This window comes from Mycteria americana, chromosome 11 (genome assembly GCF_035582795.1).
Source record: "Mycteria americana isolate JAX WOST 10 ecotype Jacksonville Zoo and Gardens chromosome 11, USCA_MyAme_1.0, whole genome shotgun sequence".
In the NCBI taxonomy this organism is placed as follows: domain Eukaryota; kingdom Metazoa; phylum Chordata; class Aves; order Ciconiiformes; family Ciconiidae; genus Mycteria; species Mycteria americana.
Genome location: NC_134375.1, coordinates 26,223,624 through 26,248,048, shown reverse-complemented (window position 1 = coordinate 26,248,048; position 24,425 = coordinate 26,223,624). Strand labels below are relative to the sequence as shown.

The 24,425-nt window shown below is 35.9% G+C and overlaps 1 protein-coding gene across 1 annotated transcript in view; it reads left to right on the top strand.

Moving 5' to 3' along the window:
* CACNA1D (calcium voltage-gated channel subunit alpha1 D) overlaps positions 1-24,425 on the top strand; it is a 192,742-nt gene that overhangs the window by 42,919 nt on the left and 125,398 nt on the right. The gene's annotated exons all lie outside the window — the stretch shown is intronic.

The following is a 24,425-nucleotide window of genomic DNA, read 5'->3' as shown; positions in this document are numbered from 1 at the left end:
GCACTGGTGATGGGCCGGTTCTTCAGCAAAATTTCATTAAGTTCATGTCCCACGCACATTCTAACTTACTTGCAAAAGTGAGAACCAATATTTTAAACCTTGTGTAACCCATTGTAAGTAGGGAAATTATGTATGCACACAATGGGACCTTTTAAAACTTAAGGTATGATTCAACTGTTCTTGCATTAAATAGTACTTACTCAAGGTGTAATTCTATTTGTTTTGATTATTAGGTGGTTATTGTAACACTTGATCAGAATGACTCCACTTTTAATTAGCCTCCAAGGATATGAGGTTGTGACTCATCCTCATGCTGAACTATTTTTAGTAAATATTTATATTCTTACATAGTACTGAGAGGAAATGGACCCAAGTATGTTGACACAGGAAAGAGTAAGTCCCTACTCTGGAGGTGTTCTAAGTTGTAAATTAAATAGCGGGTTTTTTTTTTCCCATGACTGGCTTCTATGAAATTAGGATTTTCTAGACCGCATTATTACTGAACGTGAACAAGGATGTAAGAGTTGGACACAAGAAATGAAATTCAAAGACATTTCAAATCACTGTCTGGTTTCAGGTACATACGCATTTTCTGTACTTGATATGGCCACTGCCAGTGTCCTTGAACATGTTGGTAGTTTTGAGGGATATCTGATATATATGTGCAGAAATGTGAGACAACTTGTTGTTCAACTTCCTATGTAAGACCAAATTAGAGGGTGAAAAATGTAGTAATAAAGAGATGGAACTACTTTGTTGAATGTGCAAAGTTTTGTTTTGTTTTTGTTTTTTTTTTTTTTTTTAATATTGAGGTCATTCAATGAATACTGGCTTAACAGGTACATTGTTTTGCTTCCACTGGGTTGGTAGGAGTGTATTTCTCTGCACTGCCATTATCCTGAAAGCACAGGATTTGGGTGCTTTTTCTCAGTTTGGTGTTGCACTAACTTGTGCTGATGTTCTTCAGAACATTGAAGCTTTTACTTTGTCTTAGTCTGTCATCATGCTGTAAATTAGAGATCATATAACAGATAATGAAAGAATATTCAGCATTTACCTGCATTCCATTCTGTACAATTTATGAGCTTTTCTTCTGTGTAAGATTTTGATCTCAGTATTCCCAAATAAGGTAGTAATATTTCAAAATTGGAAGAAAGTCATGCTGTAAAACATACTCACAGAAATAGTAGAGTTGTCAGCAGCAGCTTTTAAAATACATCCTTGTTAAATATTTTAGGATTCCATCATGTTCTCAGTCATTTCCTTAGAAGGGACTGTGATCACAGTGGAGAATGTGTTACTTTTCTTTGAGCAATGTGTCTGTAGTCAACAAGAAATAGTTTGAGGCGGCTGACCTTCTAAAGTCCTGCTAGAATTCTAGTTAGAAAGTTATTCTATGGCTGTAAGGAGGGAATTAAGAATCCTGATGCATGAGAATAGAGGCCTCTGGGAGCAGAAGGTGATTTACATGTACCATGCTTTTCCAGAGGGGGCTCTGTTACCCTGCTGTTTTTAAAGCAACAAGCTTTAAAAAATGACACAAATAATTTCTGGGGACAGGTAATTTCCATATTTTTCTGCAGACTTCACTGTTGGGCAAAGCCTCCGGAGACACTTTTTTTTTTTTTTTTTTTCCATTGCACCAAGCTACCAGGAAGGTGCTCTGATTATATATGTGCAGATCTTTCTGGTGGTTTGTACTTGGGCATTCAGATAGTAAGAAGAAAGAACATTAGAAACTTAATATTTTAATGGTGTGGAGATATGAGTGAAATACATTCTGATAAATTTTGAATTTTATATTTGGTTTTGGGTCCTTGATAGGTAGTCACCTGTTTTACTGAAAATAACTGCATTAAAAGAGTTTTTTAGAAAATGATATAGCTAGAAGAACTTCATTAAAGATGAATAAAATTTAATCCACTAACCAAAGCATCTCTGGTGGTTTAAATAATATGAACTATTGAACAAAATAAGCTATACTTTCTTCAGGCCATTTGACGTAAATATTGATGCATTAGTATAAGCAGTTAGAACAAATTTAGCTTTGCATTCTTAGAGTCCCCTTTCCAGTCTCCGTAGCATGAATCTAGTGTTTTGGTTTTTTTAATACAGTTTTCGGTAGATTTAAAAAAAATTCGGTAACGTATAACCAAGCTGCAAGTTATTTCTCAGTGAACTGGAAACGTATGATTATTTCATCAAGCATTCAAAGAAACTTGTTACAGCAAAATACTTCAGTAAGAAATTTGTTTGGAGTGAGATCATGCAGCACATGCCACTGTGTTGGGTTTTTTTGTTGTTGTTAGTCCAATTTTACTGAATATAGTGAATATGTATATAGTGAATATGAAGCAAAGAACTCTGTGTTTGGGTAAAGTGGAACTTTTGCTTAGCTCTACCTTGTGAGATCAGAAGATTGAACAAGTTTACCTCCATAAGCTACAGATATATGTGTGGAGCAAAGAGAACCTGAAGGAGTTCGGGGAGGGGGGGAGAGAAAGACAATTTGAAGGAAAAAAAACATTTGGTCAAAATCTTATTTTACCTAATTTTTGCTTTCCAACTGGGCTGTAAAAATCTGTCCCATCATGTTCTCTTAAACATACAGTTAAAAGGCTTCCTAAAAAATACTCCTCATTCTCCTCCATCAAAAATAGATTCTTTTATTTAAAACTATTGAGAATTCACTTCCTTTTCAGTTACTGAAACAAGCTGGGTTAATCTCTGCAGTCCCAAAGAAAGTCATAATCTGTGAAAGCAATTTGCATGTCTTTTTTTTTCCCTTGATTTCATTGCTATGCAATTGGTGCTAGTCCAATTTGTTTCCATTATGCATTAGATCGCATGACTTTGCCTAGTGCAAATTACTGTCTGTGAAATTATGATAGACTCGCTCAGTTTTTCTGAACTTAGTTTTGTGTAGGCTGACTTAGTTGTGACTACTGTTAACTGTGTTTGTTCTTTACATTTTGTTTTGCTAATCAGGGTTTTTTTTTCTTGCTAGTCTAGCTAGAGATATTTGTATCCTCTTTAACCTTAATTGCATCACCCCTCATTTTAACATGCAACTCTTTGCTAATCTTGTAATTAATTCCATGTTTTTTAGATAGGTTATAGTGTATTGTTATTAATTTTCAGAGTGATCTGATGTAGAGTACCTAAGGACTTTTTTTTCAAGATATGTCAATGCCTACATACAATAGGACTGAAAGAGTTCTGGATAGGCCATGAAATGCTTGAGCTGTATTATTAAGTTTTTTTCCATCCAAATCCTAAACCTCTTGGATATAGTGATCCTAAACGTCTTAATGCTGGAAGCTGAAGCTTTACAAACTCTGAGATGTAAGGTGAAAATTTTGAACAAGTGGTATAAGTAATGCTACAACAGTTTGACGGTGGTTATAGTCGATGCCCCGCATGCATCTGACCATTCTAAAAATCTGGATTGGATGCTTTTTGCTGCCTGGCATGCTGCTCAAAGAGGGCAGAAGCAGATTTATGTTTTTGGAATTGTACACAAGGTTTGTTTAGGGACCTGTCAGAGCTTTTGACCCAGCTCTCTAGTGAATGACACGAGGCTTGAGTATTCACTCCTAATACTTTAACACAGTTTCATGTGTTGTGGTTTTCTTTGGACAAGGTTACATAGGGTCTCAGCCAAGAAAGAGCAGAGAAAGGTCAGAGGTATGTTTTGAGGGCAAAATGGGGTTACTAAACTTATTAAAGGACTCTTTATTCATAGATCAATTTCTTTCCTCTAGGTTGATTGAAGGGCACTGCTTTTTGGCCTGAAGGAAAGGAGAAGCTTTTATTCATTGAGCTGAATCACTCTCTTGTTTTTGTAGCTATAAGGTCAAGTTTGATTAAAAAACATTTCCCTGGGTTGCTGTGGCAGTCATTGTTTCAGGCTGGCCAGAGGCAAAACCCGTCTAGGCTTTTGTCATATGGGACATCAGATAACGATGATTTCTGCTTGGTTTTATAGCTCTATTGCCGTTATTGGTAACTTCTGTGGCCCCGTCTTCAAATTCTTGGAAGATGAAATCTGGTATCAAGTTAGCTTTGCTTTCTTCTTTTTTCCTGTGCTGAAGTTACTTAAAGGATCCAGCTCTTGATACTTCAACAATTCCCCTGCTAGATGATACGTCTTCAGTTATGGTTTCCTGTGTCATTTTATTTTTTTATATGGACTCTTTATCTTCTGAAAACTGCTTCCCCCCCCCCCCCCCCCCCCCCCCAAGATAGAACAACTGAGATTTTAGCTTGATGAACAGTTTTCATTTTCATTGCTTGCTTGAGCATTGCCTTCATCCTCCACTGAATGTTTCTGCTGCTTCAATTGTGCTGGTGTAACTCCGTGTACAGCTGTGTTGTGAGACAGATCAATGAACGAATTTGTGTTTAAATGGCCCTTCCCCAGAATTTTTAATAAACTTTTTTTAATTAACTGGATCAACATATGCCCAGTAGTTGTTCTCACGTAGTTGAAATAGTGCTGCCTTTGTGAGAAAGAGTGACAAGATGGAAAGAGGGAAAAATGCTCTTAATCCGGTACTGCTGCTGGGAAAAAAAGGCTTCTCGGCATCCTTCCCTGCATTTCTTATTCTGTGGCAGACTGGACCTAAAACCATAGGTATTTCATTGTACGTAGAACTAACATAAAATGAGGAACTGTGGAAAATCTAGCCTTTTAGTCCAAGTCGTCCAGTAAAATACAGTTTGCTGTAGAGGCTGAAAGTACTAAACCAGAAATGCCATATGCATATGGTGTAGCATTCTGAACTCATGTAAATTCATGTAGCTGTTTCAAGTTTGCTAAATATTTTTTCAGTAGATAAACTTTTCATTGACGCTTCATGTAGTGCAGGTATTGTCTCTTTGGCCTACTAGGTCTTTCTTTTTCTGGTTTAGGGATCATCTGACCTACTATAGCTGTCAAACTTCTATAAGCTCCATATTACATGCCATGAATAATTGAAGAGATACATGATCATGGGCCATGTCTGATGTGAATAAAAATTTTTCCTACTGGGTGAACTGGCATGGATATGCTGTGAATTTACAGCCTCAGCCTCCAGACTTGTTTCAGTTTTGAATTATCTGAGCAGAATTTTAAGGGAAGAACACTGGGACTTGTGGCCTCAGACCTTCCAGCTGCGGATTTCTGAAGTTTGAATGAATACACGTGAAATGATTGCAAAGATATTCCCCAACGCTATAGTAAAAATAATTTTTTTGAGACATAATATTTTAAAGAATATTTCTGAATTGTGTTTTCTTCTCTGTGTCTTTAGGTCTTGTAGGCTAATGAGCTTCCATTTGGAACTGAGTTTGGTGTTGGCAGTTTGATCAGAAGTACATTGTCATGGTTGCTTCTGTCACTGGAAGAAGTACAAGTATTATGTGCAGTTGTCAAGTGACTCAAAGTATTGTAACAACTATGCAAATTAGCTGCAGAGTATTTAGGCGCTTTTAATGCTTTACTGGAAGGTAGTTATGAAAATGTTGAGGCAAAAGGATACCAGTTTAACAGGTTTTGGGTTTTTTTTGGTATTGTGTGATTTTAGTGTGAATGTAATAATACCAGTTTTACAGACAGTTAAGGATGTAGTCTCAGTATACGTTGTACAGTTCAGGGATGAAAAGTCTTCAACTACATTTTTAAACGTTGGCATGGTTTAATGATTATTTTTAATGCGCTTTCTGGTAAATTGAGGTAAGGTAGCATACAAACATACTAGCACAGTAAAATATTTGTCATATGTAGGTGTGTGATGCTGTATTAATATAATCTTGCACATTAACTTTAAATGCTAAAAGAATTGAATTTCTTTCATAACTGATGAATAGAATAACTGCTTGCTCACATCTTTCATGTAAGGCTTGTACAGCATTCATCATATTGGTATCTAACCATCTGTGTTCTTTATGGAAAGTGAATTTATTGCTTGAAGCAAACTGAACTTCTTTATCTACAAAAAGATACTATCCAGGCAGTCTTCATGAAAGTTGTCAGATGCTTCATTGGGAGCCTCAAGTACTGTAGTTACTGTTATCTACTTAGAATTTGGTCTGGCTGGGCAAGTGATTGAAGACAGGTATTAAATGGATTCTGAAGAACTCGACCTAAACTTTATTAAATTGATATACTGACATTTTTCAAGTAGGTACAATGTAAGGATTACAACGTTCCTGCCATGTAATCTGTAACTCAGTGCAGGTTTCCCTCAGCATACCAAAAGGGTTTAGCTCTTTCCTCGAATTCTTCTGTTTTCTCAGTTGGTAGAAGAACAGAAAATAGAAAACCAGTTATTATGATTTATAAAGTTATTTCTTTCTGTAAGCGTATGTATGATCCTTCATTTACATTAGAGGTCGTATTTATAATTGAGTTTTTCACCTGTGCTGAATATTGACTTCAAGTTGTGACAAACGGAATCTTTGCACGGCTAAATATAGTCTCTAAATTTTAGTGTATATTATAATATTTAAATTTTAGTAATATTTACTGACTAGAAGATAACTTCATCCACAGTTGAGTCAAGAGTAAAGATAGAGGATGTTACCTTTTTCACTGTTTCTGCCAAACATATTGTCCAGCTATTTGTTATGTGGACATGGTAGGATTTGCTGTGAGCATACTAGTTGATGACGCTGTAGGCTACACAAGAACATTCAAAGAATCCAATTTCAAACACTATGCACCTAAATTGAGTTTAAACAAATGACTGAAAGGTGAAAGGATTTATATCCTGTTATAACCTACCCTTCGTCTATGTTTTAAAGTTTTAGTCCTCTGCTAAATCTTTTCTTACATGAACTTTCTGTATTTGTGTTCATCCTAAGATGAACACACACACAGGGTTTTCAGACTTTTTGCCCTAATCTCATTTTCCTGCTGAAAAACAAAACATGCAAATCTTTATGAAAAGAGCGTCAGTGACGTAGTTTTAGTATTAACAGTATACGGAAGCTGCCATCTCACATGAGGGGAAAAAAAGGCTTATATTTTTGCCTTCTGCTTTTAAGGAGCAAAGATATTCAATATAGTAGGAAGCAAAAATTAAGGAATTACAATTTTATTTTTTTAAAGAAAAATTCATCTGCGTTATATTGGTGTGGCAAGGAGAAATTTTATGCATTAGGATTGGGGGCAGGGATAATTTAGATATAAATAAATAAAAGCTCTGCATTTACATTTTCAGTTTCTTACCTCTGCTTGCTTCCTCTGGCTCTATATGCAACAGTATAGCAAACATATGGAAAAGCTTCTGATGTATATATATTTTAATTTTCTCCCTTGCAGTCTGCAACAGTTGGCCAGCATAAAAATGTCAGGAAATACGACCAGGTCATACTGGCCTACTTTATTTTTGAAGTGCGGGAGAATACTTTTATATCCTAGTACTGTCCTTTAGATGCATTTGGGAATAAGCCCAAATAGAGGGGATTGGTTTGAAATCTCCTCACTTTCTCCCCAGTTCTCGGAACATGCTACTACAAGGAGTCACTACTAGTTACATCATCTAAGAAGTGTTACACTTTCCATTCTCTGCTATACCAATAGTTTGTGTATCACATATATACAGACTATATTACAATATACAGACTATAGTCTGTGTACATATGTAGTCTGTAATATACAGGCTGTATATTTATCTAAGCTACCGTTAAAATATTAAAGAAAATGAGATGCATGTAGAATTTGTACATAGCAGTCTTTTAGCTGTCCCAACTCCACCAGAGTGGTGTTGGGCCGGATTCCTGGTCTCAGTTTGCAGTGCCTGGTTTCATCACTGCCACATATGCTAGTGGTAGATGGAGAGGGTGTATTTCTGCATATGATTCATAGATGCTGGAATAGAGACCCTAGACAGCCAGAATGCTGTAATTTATCAGACTACTTTATTTGCTAGCCAGTACCAGGTTTTATGGTGCTGTCAAACTGCTATGTCTAGCTGGTATACACTGCAGTCAGAGGTTTACTTACAGAATACATAGGGTAGATTTAAAGCTAGCTAGCTTGGGCATGAAGATCAGTGCAGCTGCAGTGCCAGTGACTTCACTCTATACAGACTGCAGGTTACTAACCTGTGCTGATGTCTTGCTGCTACAACTTTAAAGCTATTAGTACTTGGCTAGATTCAGTTGACACTAATCTACCTGTTTATGCTATGGTCACTTTGCTATTAGCACTATAGGTAAAATATATATTAATAAGATATTAATAATCTCCATGCATCTGTCCTTGATGCAATCAAGTTTACAGTATATGTGTATTAATTACTTGTGACTCATTTAAACTAATTGAACAAATATGATTAAAGCTTAGCACTGGTTTAGAAATAAAATATGTGTTGTGATAGACAATCTAAAGTAATGACACACAAGGTGAACGCAAAGTATTTTTCTCTAACTTAGAGCAAACATAGTGATGTGAGAAAGACAGGAGAATGCAATAAATATAAGCAAATATGGTGGATTTTTTCTTTCCTTTTTGCAAACATGTTTTGGGCTGAATTTTTGTGGAATTTGGTGAAACTTGGAGGTAAAGGGAAACTAAGGAGGTAAAGAAGCTTGATTCCCTGGCCCCACGTTAAAATCTGCGGTCAGTACAGATTTTAACATTCTGAAATAAATACATTGTTTACTATGTGACCTTATGATTCCAAAATCATCATATATTTAGGGACTAGTGAAAGATTAGTGCATGCAGTCCAGTTGGTCATTACGTAGTATGTTGCATTCTTAATTACTGCTTTTGAGTATGGCCTATATGTATATATAATTTAAGGACGGTTTCTGCTTCCAGAGATTTTAGGTCATAATTTTGAGTAATTTGTGGGATTTTTGGAGGTCAGTGTAGTTGTAATTATTGTTACGTACTTTTCTGTGAGATGACTTTATTATAATGTACAGGGCAGAATTTGTTGCTGGTATTTTTGCCTATTTTTCTTTAAAAAAAAAAACCCCCAAAACACAACCAAAAAAACCAACCAAACCAAAAACCAAACCCAAAACAAACAACAAAAATCTCCAAACATAAAGAAGTTCAGATGCTTAAAAAGGATGTGAACTAAGCCACGTAATATGGCTGAATTTCCCTGAAGGAGGAGGAAGGTGTCAGTTACGATTAATGTGAACAACATTTATGGCCCTCGAGATGTGACCTCTCATTACAGTAAATGTGACAGCATGAATTACTTTCAATTACAGTGAACTACATACAGCTACATTAGTTCTGACACACCTCACTAGGAGACTGCTGCTTTGATAGCTTTAACCAAAGGAAAAAAAGGCAAAACTTTTGAGTGCAAATGGGTATGTCACTTGAGCAAAACCGTTGGTTTCTAACTATGACGTATTATTGCCTCAGGTTTTACACACTTCTGTTACATCATTTGTTATTTCCACTGGCACTTTCAGGTTTATGCCTTGGGCACTGGCAAATATGAAAACCACCTTTTTAATATGCCATGTATAATAAATGTAAATGCTGATTTTTTTTTTTTTTTTTTAAAGATTAGATGAATTATCCTTTTTTTTTTGGTCAGTTAGTAACCTGTACCTTTACTTGGAACTATGATAAGTGGGGTTTACTGGCTATCAGCACCTCCCATTTGGTATGGCATAACTCCCTGTAATGTTTATTAACACTACCAATTTATTGTTACAAATTAAATATATTGCAACACAGGATATTTATCACTTGACAGAAGCAGTTGTTATAATGTCACTATTTTTTCCTTTGAGGTTCAATTATCATGCTTCAGTTTCTACCTCTAAGCTTTCACAGAAAATAAAAGATGCCCAGGGCAGAAGTCAACCTTTCACTTTTGCTACAGAGGAGATGCCATCTATTTCACGCTGTGCTAAGTATTCCATCAAAACATGAGTAAAACAATGCCTTTGGCAAATAATAAGTTAGAAATAGCACTAAGCAAAAGAAATAGCTTTAATTAAAGCATTTTGTTTCTCTTTGAGGACTTTGCAGAGTATTGAGCATTTTTTCTGCAAAGATGAAGACCCTCTTTTCAAATTAAAGGGATTGGTGTTGCGAAATCACGCTAGAAAACTTGCAATGTAAAATTGCTAGTTAGCAAAAGAGAACAAATAATGGTGGTTGCTTATTCCAAAGTGATTCTGAATTAAGGCTGCGTAGGGTGAATTCCTTTTAGTCTTCATCCCATGTTAAGGGCTAATTTTCAAACATCAGTTTTTACAATATTTTCACTGGCCATTTGATGTTGTAGTAGTGGATTGTGAAAATATTTTGAAATGTTTCAATAGCTATTTTAATAATCAATATGCAGTATAAACTTATTTCCATATGTCAGCAACTTCCAGGCCATTAAGGTACAAAGATTTGCTTTTAATTGTTATACTTATTAAAACTTAAAATAGAATCAAAAGATTTTTGGAGCTTTCTTCAAATCACTGGAAGAGTGGGAGTCTAGTAGCATTTTCAGTTCAGCTATTCTGGCTGTGAAATGTCCTCACGTAGGCAATCAGATTCCCTAGAAGTGATGAAGATTCTTCTTTTTTGTTTTGTTTTGTTTGTGCAACAGAGAAGATTTAGGGGCTAATCTGAGTATCTCCATTGTTGTAAGCAGTAAGTTTGATACCAGAGAGATAACATAAATGGTTAGAATAGGTCAAATCAAAAAAGGAATTTGTGGCCCAATCCTTATATCCTACCTGCATGGACAAAGCAGGATGGGTTAACAGATAACACCTTAGGTTTATAACAATGAGTTTTCTCCTGCTTCTGGAGAGGATGTGTGCTATTAATTCAGTAATTTTCTTTATGTATTTTTAACAAATGATGGTGTTTCATGCCATCAAACCAAAGAGAAGCTTCACAGCTAACTCCGTTGGATTTCTTTTCTGCTGTTCGTGCGCTTAAGTCCTCGCTTTAAATGTACTAATGGTACCTGACTGTTTTTAGTTGCAATTCATTGAATTTGACTTTTTGGCTTTACACGCCACCTAGCAACTCTTCCTCTCTCCTCAACAAAATGGGGAAATCTGGATGGACTGTCCATGTGGGCCAGGTAAGCTGATGGTCGTTAGCAGAATCGTCAAGTTCTGTCATATATATCTCTCTGTCTATCTTAATATCATAGGAACGTCTAATATGAATTCATGAGCACATTTACATAGAATGCACATGAGATTAAATTAGCCTAGCTTTTGGGGAATTCCTAATGATTGCTGTTTCATTTTTACAAGTATTGAAGTACACAAAAGCTGGAAAAATATAGGGCTGACTACACATGAACCTCTTCAGCAAATGTGTGTTTTTGAAATTCTGTGCATATAACTGAAGGAGAAAAAAAAAAAAATTTATTTTTTTTTTTTTTCCCTCTTGGTCTCTCAGTGATTTGTATCTGAGCAAAGTAATAGGTTTTTTTTTCTTGCCTACTTGGAAGTAGTAGAGACTCCAGTTCTCTAGGGGAAAAAGCCTAATTTCTCCAAAAGGGAAGTAACAACTCTTGTTCCATGTTTTTATTTTCAAGAACACAATTTTTAAATATGCTTTAGGGGATATCTCACTGAATAGGTGGGAGAAAGTCACAGGGACTGTGACATTTTACATCAGCTGGAGAGCAGTTTTACAAGTGGAGAAAAAGCCGGTGTTGGTATACTCAAACTGTCTTATAGTGATAATGGAAGTGAACTTGAAACAGTGACAGAGCACTTATGAATATATTGTTGTGGACAGCGAGTTCTCTGGAAATTAAAACTGATACGCCAGATAGGGGAATAAAGAAAAAAAAGGCTTAGATGCAGTTCAGATGGGAATAAGAATAACGAAATTATCTTCCTGATAAACAGTGTTCTGTGTGGAGAAGTGGAAAATGAAATAAGAAATTCAAAACCTAAATACATCTCCTGTCTGCCAAATGGTATAGGAATGAAAGGAAGAAAATTATTTTGCATTGTAACTTTGAAATTACAAGAATGCACTTAGAAATGTTTGAGATTTTTGAGTACTGCTTACTGCCTTTAGTATTATGGCTGGCTATGTGATTAAAAAAACCCCACATGCGTAGTCATTTGCAGAATCTGGAGCTGTAATTGTAGCAGCCACTGGAGGGGCACTAACTAATATTAGTAACATTCTGCAAGATAGAAGGAAAACTGATTCATCTGTATAGAAGAAAGAAATTTGGCTTCAGGGCAGGGAGACTCATATTTTCCTTTCTATCAGAAGTTGAAGATTTTTATCAGTAAGATTTGATCTGTAGATCACAGGAAGTGAACAAAGAATATTTTTTCAACTTTATTCAGTTATTTCAGTTTTGGTTTTTCTGTGGCAAATTTTCCTGATACTTTAGCAATGGCTATCAGTAGTATTACATGTGTTTATTTCTTTCAAAATCAGTAAATTTATTGTTACTTTTGTTGAACACTTTTCTATCATGGTTAGAATGAAGAAAAGAGTAAGGCTTCAGGATGGTGCTATTACTAGAACCAAGCTAAATATGTTTTCATTTTTTTAATGAATTTCCAGAAGAGTGGACCAGTATTGTACCTGAGCACAGCTGAAATCAAACAGGTATATCGCTGATCTTGTTTGTGGACTCGGTAAATTGGTGGTTTAGCTGTGCTATTTTTTTGAAATTTTCTTGCAGCTCGTTTGTATTTATAGTGAGCCGTTCCACCTCTTAATACTTCTTCTTCTTGTGCTCTATGTTTGCAATGTATGTCCAGGCTACTGTCCTTTTACTTTAGGGAACAAAGGGCTTCCATTGAACACTATCATGGCAGAAGAGTACGTTTCTCCTTGAAACTGTATTTTCTCTGCAGGCATTTTCTCAGTTATGGAACAGTCAGAGCAGTGTGACCCTCAGATGCATAACGAAAATGTTCTTGTGTTCACGGAGCCTGCTGTTCGAGTTGAAAGAATTATAGAGGTCTTCCCTTTCATAGTTATCCAAATACTACTGGGCACACAAAATGGGAATCTCCCTGCACTTTGCTGCTGCAGGGAAACGCCAGTTTCTGCAGCTGAAATAAATTTTGCATATTTAGAATTTACTACAAGATACTATTTCATAACAAAGTCTTTTATCAGTGGAAAAGCTTTGATTTTTGATGATTGTGGAATAAAATTTTTATTAAATAAACACTTCAAACATTTGGTTCAAAAACAACCACAGGAGAAGAAAAGTGCTAGGAAGAACTTCTTCAGCAAACTGAGACAAGCAAGGATAAAGTTGTGCTTTAACGTTTTCATGTATATTGCAGACCATTCTCCTGTCCGTTCAGATAAATGCATTTTTGTGTTCTTCACTTTGTTGTTCTGAACAGTGTCTACAAGCAGTAGTGTATCCTGCCCTCTCCTATAGTTGAAAATTATTTCATTAACATCATTTCTGTTGACATTTTTATAGTTTGACTACTAATGCTCTGGCAGGTTGTCCGCTCATAAGTAATGCAGTCTTCCTAGACTTATGAGACTGTTATCTTTTATAGTGCAGTACTGCACGTTACCTACTAACAAATATAAAGTACATTAATGTGTATCTAAGTAGTTAAGAAATTCTTTCTAGAAGAATAAAATTCCAAAGACATGATAGAGCATGTAGCATATCATTACCAGGAAGACATTAGATCTTTCACAGTGGAACTTATTATTTAGCAATCATACCTTCTCCTCAGTATAGAAGTGTCATATCCACAGCATGTATTGCATTCAGTACCTTCTGTATGACATTCTAGTGATGGTCCAAGGTTATGAAACGTTAAACAAGAAACTAAGAACTAAATACATATTTCTCTGATCAAATTTCTTAACATTGTTATCCTGATATAAGGGATTCACATCCTCTAGTACTTTGTAAAGCCCTTGTTGATTTTTTTTTTTTTTTTTTTTTTTTAATAATACTTTAATTCTGTAGCCTGTCCTGCTACAGAAGACCCAATCCTGGTCATGAAAGTTGACTGCTCTACAAAAGCAGAGGATTTGAAGACAGTGTTCTTTTCTTGATCTTGCTGGCTTGTGGGAGGCAATAGTAGACCACAGGTGTAGGACATAGCTCCCTGGTTGACAACTGGTCTAGGGGTCTGCCATTTAAAACTTGAGAGGGATGATTGGAAAAATTCCAAAAAGTAATAGACCTAACCATGTCCTCCCTTCATATTCTGAGACTTCAAAGTCAGACCAGGACATACGGTAGATACAGATCTTGCTTGTGTGTTTGAGTTTTTGAAAGCCTTACTCATGGGGATTTCTTCAACCTTCTCCACCACAGTAAAAAACAAAAACAAAAACAAACAAAAAGACCCAATCAAGAAACACCAAAAACCAAACACCCATGCCCCACAAAAAAACCAAACTAACACTAAATTATTTAGCCTTACATAATGAAAGTTTCTGTCCTACTAAAGGTATTTAGAAAAACAGACTGTCCCATTGGGTAGGTTTTTAACAAATCATTCTGCAGTTTTTAAACTGACAAAGGCAAAGAGCTACTGTAGTCATATATGTGACAGATTAGTGAGTAAAGTACTGTAATGAAACTATTCTATCATTTTTACTCAGTTCTTTTGTAATCAAAGTGGAATTAGATTTGCAATCAGATGGATAAATCTAGGGCAAAACCCACCTACTCAATGACTATGTCATTGTTCTGTTTCTCAGCTGACGCTATCAGTGCAGAACATAACTACAAAACCAATCTGGTCTCCATATTGGTTTTTAATCTTTTTTTACAGAAAGTCCTTGGCATTCTTAAAACACAGCACTGGAACATTGTAGAGCTGTCAATGAGTAGTTAACTCACGAAAATGTTACCGTTTTGGTCTTCTCACTTCCTTTTCAGTTGGGATGCCATATTCCTTCAGAGCAACTTGAAAAAAGCTTGCATGAAGTATCTCCTGGAAAATAATCTGGCTGTTGGGATAGACTTTTGCTTTGGCAAGCTCACCTACATAAAAGCTGAGCACAAAGTGACTGTTAACTGACGTATGAGAGCCACTCTTTCATACATTTCAGAACTGTATTAGTCAAAGAACAAAATAAACAGGTTGGAAAACTATGAAGCAATCAGAAAATGGACATAGGAAAAAGTGGATAGGCTTAAATCCAGGCTATTACAGTATCACCTGAATAGGTTGACTACGTTTTTATGACAGGCTTTTAAGAAACGTGTACATATATTATCAATATATATATATTTTTAAGTACCTTTAGCAAGAAGATGCATATGTGTTCACAGAAAATGTGGGGAAAGCTCACATAGGAGTATTTTTAGAGCAGTTTTTTTGGTGTTTTTTTTTTTTTTTTCCCTTGTATGTTTCCTATTGAAATGCTGAAATGCATTATAGTTTTCTTTGATTTAATTGGTGAGATTTTGGTCTGGAATTTTTCTGTATTAAGGAAAAGTCATTTATTTTGGCCTTTGGAGATTTTTTTTTTTACTCGCCTTGCCCTTTTTTTTTAGTTTCTCTTTGAATGTTCTGGGAAATCTGTATCTAAGAAACACTTGTTGAGCACGGTACGTGGGCTTGTTACTAGTCTTGTAACTTTCGAAAGTTTTCCAAATTCCAACGTACTATAAAAAAAAAGCAGTAGAGGATTTACTGCTATCAGGGCTCCTGTCTGTTTTCTACTCTTGGGTTTCTGCATAGTCAGAGGTGAATTTATAGGGATTAAAAAACTCTCTTGGCTTATAAATTCTCAGAGAATTTGAAGATGTTCGCTAAAGTATCTGACACCTAGTAGCATTCTCACCCTCCGGTTTCTAGCCAAAACATGCTCTCTTACAAATAAATAAAAGTGCTAGCAAGTAACAAAATATATTTAACATTATTTTAATGCTGTTTTATGACTAGATGCAGGTTTAATTCATCACTTGACACTAACTCTAGTCAACCAGGTAAGGTAAAATTATGTGACAATGTGATAGGATACATAAATATTGTCTCTTCTACTTTCCTTATTTTGCTGTCCTTATTTTCCTGAATATCATCAATTAGGGGGTGGCAGAAAGACACCCAAGTAATTTGGATTCTATTCCAGTTATATTCTTTATTGCTTACTTGGCTTGCTTTCTGTTGTGCAATTCAGATTCTTTGGTGTACTGTGCTCAGTCTTCAATAGGAGTTGTATGGATTTAGGTCTGCCTAAAATCATGTGTCACTACTTAGCATTTCTACAACTTGCCTTTCACATTTGGCAATTATACAGTCAACGTGAATTGATTGATTCATTGTCCCTTCTTTGATAATTTTTCAGTAGATGGTAAATTTATTTTGGGTCTGTTACAGTTTTAGTCATTTATGAGCAAATGTCCAAAATCATGCCATTTACCTTGTTACTTCAGAACAATATGAAACAGAAAGATAGTCTGTGCCTCTATAAGGGTATGTAAGGGAGTGTGAATAGTGTATTTAATAATGTACATACAGAATGGATATGTGTGTTGTTTCCACCTCGCTGTTACTCAGCAAAGCTCTGTATTACCTGTCAGAGAGCAGAGAGAGTTCTGCCTAAATATAGCATAGCAAAAAACTAGACAAAGAACTTGGATTTTTCCTATTTAATGTTATGAATGGAAAATACGTAATTTGCATATGTACTAAATAGAGCTTTTACATGAACAAAAACAGCACGGATCCACACAGATGCCTGTAATTGGTATGAAAATTTGTCATTTGGATGCAACATTTTTCCGTCTGTACAAATGCTTATTTACAGAACTGAGGTATTTAACTATATCTCCATTATTGTGTTATTTACAAGGTGAAGTGGAAAATACATGATTAAAAATAAGAGAAGCATTCACACTCAAAGATGAAATGCAGGTCTACAGTGCATTTAGAGGAAGTGATTACAGGAAATAATGAAGAAAAGTAATCAAAGTGTTAAACATGATCTGCTTATTCATCTACCTGTGGCTGCCAGAATCTGTCAGATGAAAGTATAGGCATTACGGCTACCTAAAACTCTCTTTGAAGGTTGAGATACTATTTCAGTGATGTAAGTTATTCAAATGCTACTTCAGACTACATTGATAAAAAAGAGACTTTAAGAATCTTAATTACACTTAATCTTAATTACACTTCCAATGTATAGCTTGCACATCCATTTTGTTCATTTGCTGTGCTCAGTATTTGAGATGTCCTATTGCACATTCTTTTCTTGCAAGCATAAATGCCTGCTTGAGATCTAGAGGGTGGAACTGTTGCTAATTGGGGCTATACCAAGTGATTGTGAATACACAGTTCAAATGAGATTAAAAGATTTGTGTGTCCTCTTTGGAAACAGTGAAAATTCTGTGAGTTTGTTGTTTGATTTGAGTTGTTGTTTGGCAGTGGTACTAGGAATGTGAAATCCCTTCAGTTTTTTATAAAACTGGTTTAAGAATGTTTATGGTGTGTGGCACCTACTTAGTTCTACTCCTAAATATGGAGTTTGCATTTGGTATTGACTGTTAAGTATCAACCTTGCTATCAGATGTACCAGTGCTAACTGCCAAAGCATCTGGATCTGTGGTAGTATGATGGTGTCCTATAAAGAGCCTCAGAAGATTGGAGATATTTCTGCCCTTATTCCTGCCCAGCGTTGCCCTGGATTTTACATGTGAGCCAATGTATTCATTTCAGTTTTATTATTCCAGACTTTCACAACTAAATCTAAATTTCTTACACTTTTTGTAGTAGTTACTTTTGTAAATTCAAGAACATGCTTGGATCCTGACCACTGGATAGTATCATAAGGGTTAGGAAATGTATTCTCAAAGTTTCCCAAAACAGGCTTCTGAATGCATAAAGACATATTATAAGTCAATACATGAAAGTGGCTTAGCCACATCAGTACTTTTTCCACTAATCCCTTCTGAATTTCTGAATTTTGGAAAGAACTCAGATCTTTGTCCACACCTTTGTAAAACATTTTTCTTTAGCATATGTATCTTGATGGGGTGCCTTTTTGATAGAGTTGTTTGGCAGTTACTGTTTAAGGAGGAATGCTACTATTCAACTAGAAACACAGAGGTAATTTAGTCACCAAAAGTGGAATCCATATGAGCAGCTAAATGATTCTTCAAAATACAATGTCTACACAAGCTGTCTCCTTTTCCACACTGGAATCCTAGTCCTCAGGAATTCTGAGGTCTGTCCACCTCTTTGTACTCCAAGATGTGGGGATGCGGGTGTCCTGGGAGCAATTTAAGGTCACGGGACACTGCTAGTCAAACATAAAATGGCCTCATGTACATGGAACGTCATGTGCACTTGAGTATGGAAACAAGGTCTGTTGGCCCATGTCTGTATTATAGAAGTATAATTAATAAATAGATTATATTTTCTAAAGTAGCTGCAGAGCTCCTCTGTCTAAAAGCAAAGCTGCACTTACAAGAACACTAATGCAGCCATCTGACATAGTTGAGAGCAGTAGTTGTATTCCCTCAGGTGGATCAGGATCAGGACAGTGCCACATAATTTAATTGGATTGATCAGAATACAAATCCTTAAAACACTGTTTTTCAAACTCTCCCTCCCTTGTTTGCTATTATGTATCTAAAGACATAGTTAACCAATAGTTATCACTGATTTCTTGAGTGATAAACAATTCTAATTCTTCTAATAAAGGAAAAGTAATTTCCGTATCTAATCTAGGCAGTAAATTATTTCATCAGCTTTAAAAGCAGAAACAAAGTAAAGCTTTAGTGCTGTTTTCTTTTTGCCAGGTATATGGATTTCATGTTTGTTTCATTTTCTATATTGGGAAACTGCTATAACATTTTCCACATGTGGGAATAAATAGGTTTACTTTTCTTTTTTTGGTATTACTGTGGTGCAGCTCACAAATGATTTTCAGGGGAGTACAGGTATAGAAATTGAAAAATTAAATTATTATGTTTTGAAATTAAAAACTCAGTTACTTTTCTGTCTTACCAATGCTGTGTTTTCCCAGTGGCAGAATTTGAAAGAATGGCTGTTTATCAGAAAGGTAAATGGCTTTGTATGTTGTCAAGGCATCAGTCACACATCTTCTTTTAATAGCACATGATTGATTATTAGTCCTCAAATCAAGAATGTCAAAGTATCTGGTTTTGTGTATGTCTAGAATGCAGAAAGTTGATCAGTTTGGTTACTTCACTTGAGTTGAGTCACTTTTATCTCCTCAGCAGTTTTTACTTTGATACATGTATGTTACTCTGGGTGCAAAAATGTATTTCTCCCTGATGCCCAGGGAGTAGAAATTAGCACGAGAAGACTCAATTACATAGCATAATAGATTAAGGTTTTGCAAATTAATGACTTTTTATTTTGAAACAATTATCTTGGGAGACATCTTAAGTTAAATGCAGCATTTTGGTGCATCACATTACAACATGTAACAGTAGCTTTGTATATTTCTTTCAGAGATTTTGAAAATATGAAGATAATAAATGATGACTAATGTACACCATCTGCACCATCTGGCTGGGGGGGGGGGGGGGGGGCAGGGAAATTCTTCCTGAGGAACAGGGTTTCTGCTAAGCTGATTTACTTAAAATAAGAATACAAATGCATTTTTTTGCTGAGAAAATGAAGTTCTAATGACTTCACTGAAGCTCAGTGGATAAAGGTAGCCTTTGTTTTTACTCCATGATCAATTTCAAAGTGGAGCTAGTTGGTCTCTATCAGAAAGGCAGTGTATCTTATCAGTCGTGTTGTTGCATCTCATATTCAGAAAAAGACTGCTGAGACTTTGAGCAACATTAACAAAAAAGATTTTGAGCAACATTAAAGATTTTGAGCATAAAAGATTTTGAGCAACATTAACAAAAGTATTAGACAGCCTTGCAGGGATCAGCCCTCTGTAAAGAGAGATGACCTAGCTCTGTGTGGTATCAAATATGTGAAGAAACTACTATTACTCTATACAGCCATAGGATTAGATCCTTAGTAACACAGAGATATTTTTGTGCTTCATATCTTCTTTAGATTTACAACTGTGAGGCTTTTTTCTCTGCTACTTTTGTGATGCAATATAGAACTAAAGGCAATAATAGATCTTAGAAATTATGTACAATTTCTAATTTAATGTGTGCAATTTCTTAGAACCAAAATTGTCGTCTTCTAGTTTCTTTTAATACAGATTTTGTTTTTCAGGCAGCCAGTCTTATCTGCTTCCTTATTGTTTGGTTGGTTGACTTATTTCTTAGTGTTCCTACTTCCCTTTTTAATGAAATAAAGTATTTACTTAAAGATCTCGACTAATTTGAACAAAATAAGATGTGCAGGGATAGTTTTCTCCACTATAGAGAAAAGAAAGCAGATAAATGTGTGCATCAAACTGTTAGAACTGCAGTTTTCAGTCTGTATTTTTAAATTATCTCTTACTGCTTTAGATTTATTTTTACAGAGCAACCCTACCTCTGCAACTCTTCCACTAATACTGAAAATGGTATGGTAGATTAAACTTTATTTACTCTTGAGTAATGGTTGCTTAAGCTCTGGACATGCTAGGTGACGTATGGCTTTACAGATGTCTTGGTTGCAGAGGCAAAAATTGATGTCCAGAGTGACTGGCAAGAAGTTACAGAAGTGTGAGAAGGGACTGCCAGTACCTTCCTGAGGGTGAGCAGGTTGTTAATTTTGCAGTTTGTGTTAGAACATCTGTTGGCTGCCTACTTATTAAAAAAAAAAAAAAAAAAAAAAAGCAGTCTGTAAAGAAAGCACAGCCTGTACTTTGAATATTGTTAACTACTGGGCCAGATCATTCATCTGGCCTCTGTGGAAGACAGAAGTTGTGATTTAAAAATAAAAAAAAGGTGAGTGTGCAAGAGCATGAAAGAAAAAGAAAGGAAGGAAAGGAGGAAGGGAGGAAAAATAAAACACTGGAAAATAATAGGCCTCTCTGGTTGTAGATGTACAGAAATACCTGTGTTCCTTTTCTCAAGGTTGTCACGAAATCGTGGCTCTTGATTGCCTAGTGGCTATTGTTACAAAGCATCTTTCCGTTGTGCCATTGGCTCCATTAATAGCATCATCCCTGATTCTATCTCGTATCCATTATGAATATAAGTTTCTAGGGCAAATTCTGGAACCAGGCATATATATGCTTTACAACAGGGAACAAGGATGGAAGGAAACACTTCCATTCTTCCACAGAAAGGAAGGAAAACTTTCCAGTGTTCAACATTACGTAGAATGCAGGGGTTTTTACGTGTTGAATGTGTAGTGGGTGTAGGTAGCTGTACATGCCCTGAATCTATCTGTACTTTTCCCTATGATCATGTAAGAATTATCAGAATCATATCAGAGTAATAGAAATTACAGAACTGTTAACTGGGAGAGACCTCTGGAGGTTACCTTAGTCCTTCTGCTCCTAGCAGGACTGTCACCAGTGTTAGATCAGGTCAGCTGTACCTTTGCCTAGCTGCATTTTCAAAACTTCCTGCTTTGAAGCTGCATGTTCCTGTTCTGCACTACCCTTCTGATAAAGAATTTTTTCTTAACAACCTCCAAACCTGCAGCTTGTGGCTGTTTCCCCTTATTTTACCATGTGCTGCTACTTAGCATTTGGCTTCATAGACTTTTTAACTGCCCTTCAAGTAGTTGTAGTCTACTGTTAGACCTTCACTTAGCCTCCTCTTTGATGGAGAGGAAATCTTTCCTTCACTGGAGTCTGCACTTTCTCAACACCCTTTTTGAACTAGGAGACCTGAAACTGTAGTAGTGTTGCAGCCTCACTTCACTAAGTAGAGGTGGGTAATAATTTCCCTCTGCTCACCATGCTGTTCCTAACACAGCCCAATATGGAATTTGTCTGATTTACAATGAGCGCATATTTAACTTGGTGCCCACGTGGCTTCCAGGTCCTTTCTCGCCCTGTATTGATGCAGGATTATTTAACCTGAGGTGCAGGACTTCACATTTTTCCTTGCTGAGATTCATGTGGCTTCTGTTGGTCTAGCTTTCAAGGTTTCTTATGGTCCATCTGCTAAGTGACACACAGTAACCTTAAGCCCACCATAGTGTTTAAAAAATGAGCTTGTCTTACATCCCATATTGTTTGAATGGAATGTTTGCAATACTGTTTAGGAAATAAGAAACAGTCCTGGTTCCATAAAAAGGGAAATAAAATAAACAGGAACAAGACCAATATTATTTTAAAAGATGGATGGTAAGTTATAGAGCAGAGTTGTTATATTTGAACTGTCACATTAAAATGAACTGCAAGGGTATGTGACCGTTAAGCAAGTTATGCTGGGACTAGGACTGGTGCCTAGCCCAAATAGCAGAAGAGTGTTAGAACATTCTTTGAAGGGGAGCAGTGAAGGGCAAAGATGCTTTTTAGGATGGAATCTGGTAGGCTGATGGGTGGAATTAAATTACATATTTGCCCTGTAATGACAGGACACTGGACATGATGACCCAAGAGGTCAACTTGGCCCAGAAGGTCCCATCCAGTCCTGTGTCCTAGGTTCCCTTTATGTAAAGAAGCTGTTGAAATTTTGCATGTATGAAACTTCCTATCTCTTTTGTCTCACCTTTTCTTTTACTACTATGATTTTGATACCTATTTTGCCCATAGCAAATGCCAACCATAATATTTTTGTCTTCCTTATGTTGTCTTACATTATTTATCTTTCTATATCCAAGCTGCAGACTTAGTTATATGCAGGGAGACAGAAATAGTTGTTATTGTGAAATGTGTACGTGGTAGGATTTGCTTGAGTTTAAGCATTTTTGCAGTATGTTTCTGAGGAATGCTGATAACTCATATTATTGTAACCTCTGTGGTGCTCTCTAGCCAAAGAAATCTGATGGCTTTTGGTGCACAAACCATTCACATTTCTTCTGTGAGGCCACTTCACTCTTGTTATCCAGTAATCGTTCCAGTTTATTGGTGGTAAATTAAGTGGAAGGGACAATTTCGAAATAAGTATTAGGAAAGAAATCTGGAGAAGGGAGTGAGGAGAAGGAGGATGTCCATCAGTTTCACTGGGCTGGAAGATCTCATGCAAAATATAATGCAGCTGAGGAGAAGCTGCCTTGGGTGAAGCTCTACAGTGTTTATGAAGTGTACTCAAAGCAGAGGAAAAAGGCAGGAGTATGGGACTGAGCTAAGCAGAGAATGGAATCCAGGAATTCTTGCTTTGCACTAGAAGAAAGCCTTACCTCTCATAGTGATCCCAGGGTGCTGCTTGTTGGAGATAAAGACCTGGAGAGGAGTATGTAGTTTATTGATAAGCCTCTACATTTATTAAGTCACCAGTGTCAGATTTATAAATGGACATATCACATCCTGTACATAACCAACCCTAAATGGCCTTTTCACAGGGAACAGGCATCTAGCCTCCCAAATTAAAGACTTTGCACAGCAGAATATAAAGATCTTTGTTTAAATTGCAAACGGTCAAGCCTTGTTTTTTATTTGGTTGTATGTGAAAGTGCCAAGCTGTTTAACAAATAGCAAATACATAGTTTCATATGTAATGTCTGTGCTATATTTGAGTATATGATAGTAAAGATTGTAATCCTTACTGAGCAGTTATAGTCCATATAAGTAACACTGTGTGTAAGTGAGCAACATCATGTGTTCCTGAACAAGTTTAAAAAACTGAATCATTCTCTTTGTGTCTTTTATTCTTGGCTCTAATATTTGCATAGCAACAGGTAACTAAACAAAGTATTATACAAAGTGATGAAATTAAGATTTCTGAAGGTAAAAAGAACAAATGTGTTAACTGATCTGGTTTGATAGCAGTGACTTTTACAATTTATCCAGATCAAATATGCTATTACTATAGAAAGAAGCAGCCACAAAAAATATATTATCCAATTAGCTAGGAAAAGAGGTTCAATGTGTAACTGTTTAAAGTAAGAATTTTGGTAAAATGAAGAAACTAATAATGTTTAAAAAAAGCATTGAAACAAATCTGAAAGTGGAGCTTCAATGATACAAGGTGATGATATATTAATTTAAAATTTCTTCAAGCATATTAGGGTGATTTAAAGAAATTCTGGTGATGTGAAAGGAAGAATAAATCAATTTAAACTTCCACGTCAAGATGCAAAAGTTGCAAGACAGCATAAAATTAAATTAAGACCCTCTTAAATAGCTTATAACTTTTTAAATCTCCTTAGTATGGGATAACACTGTCTCAAACTCCCTTATTAGGTAGAACTCTGTGGGTCCTAATTAAATAAAGGCTGATGTACTGAATAGTGAAAGTAAGTATACCACTCCATACCTTTTAAGGATATTACCAGGGCCCTGTTCTACAGCATTTTCTGGTTTTAATGAATGCAAAGAATCCTGTTGACCTGGATGGGACTATTTGCGTAAGCAAAGGTACAGTATACTTCCATGTTTGCAGAAACAGACCCTTTTTCTCTTATAGAATGTGAAAACAGGAAAATCTCATGCAATTATGTAATTATAACCTTGTCAGTACAGCTATCATTAAGTG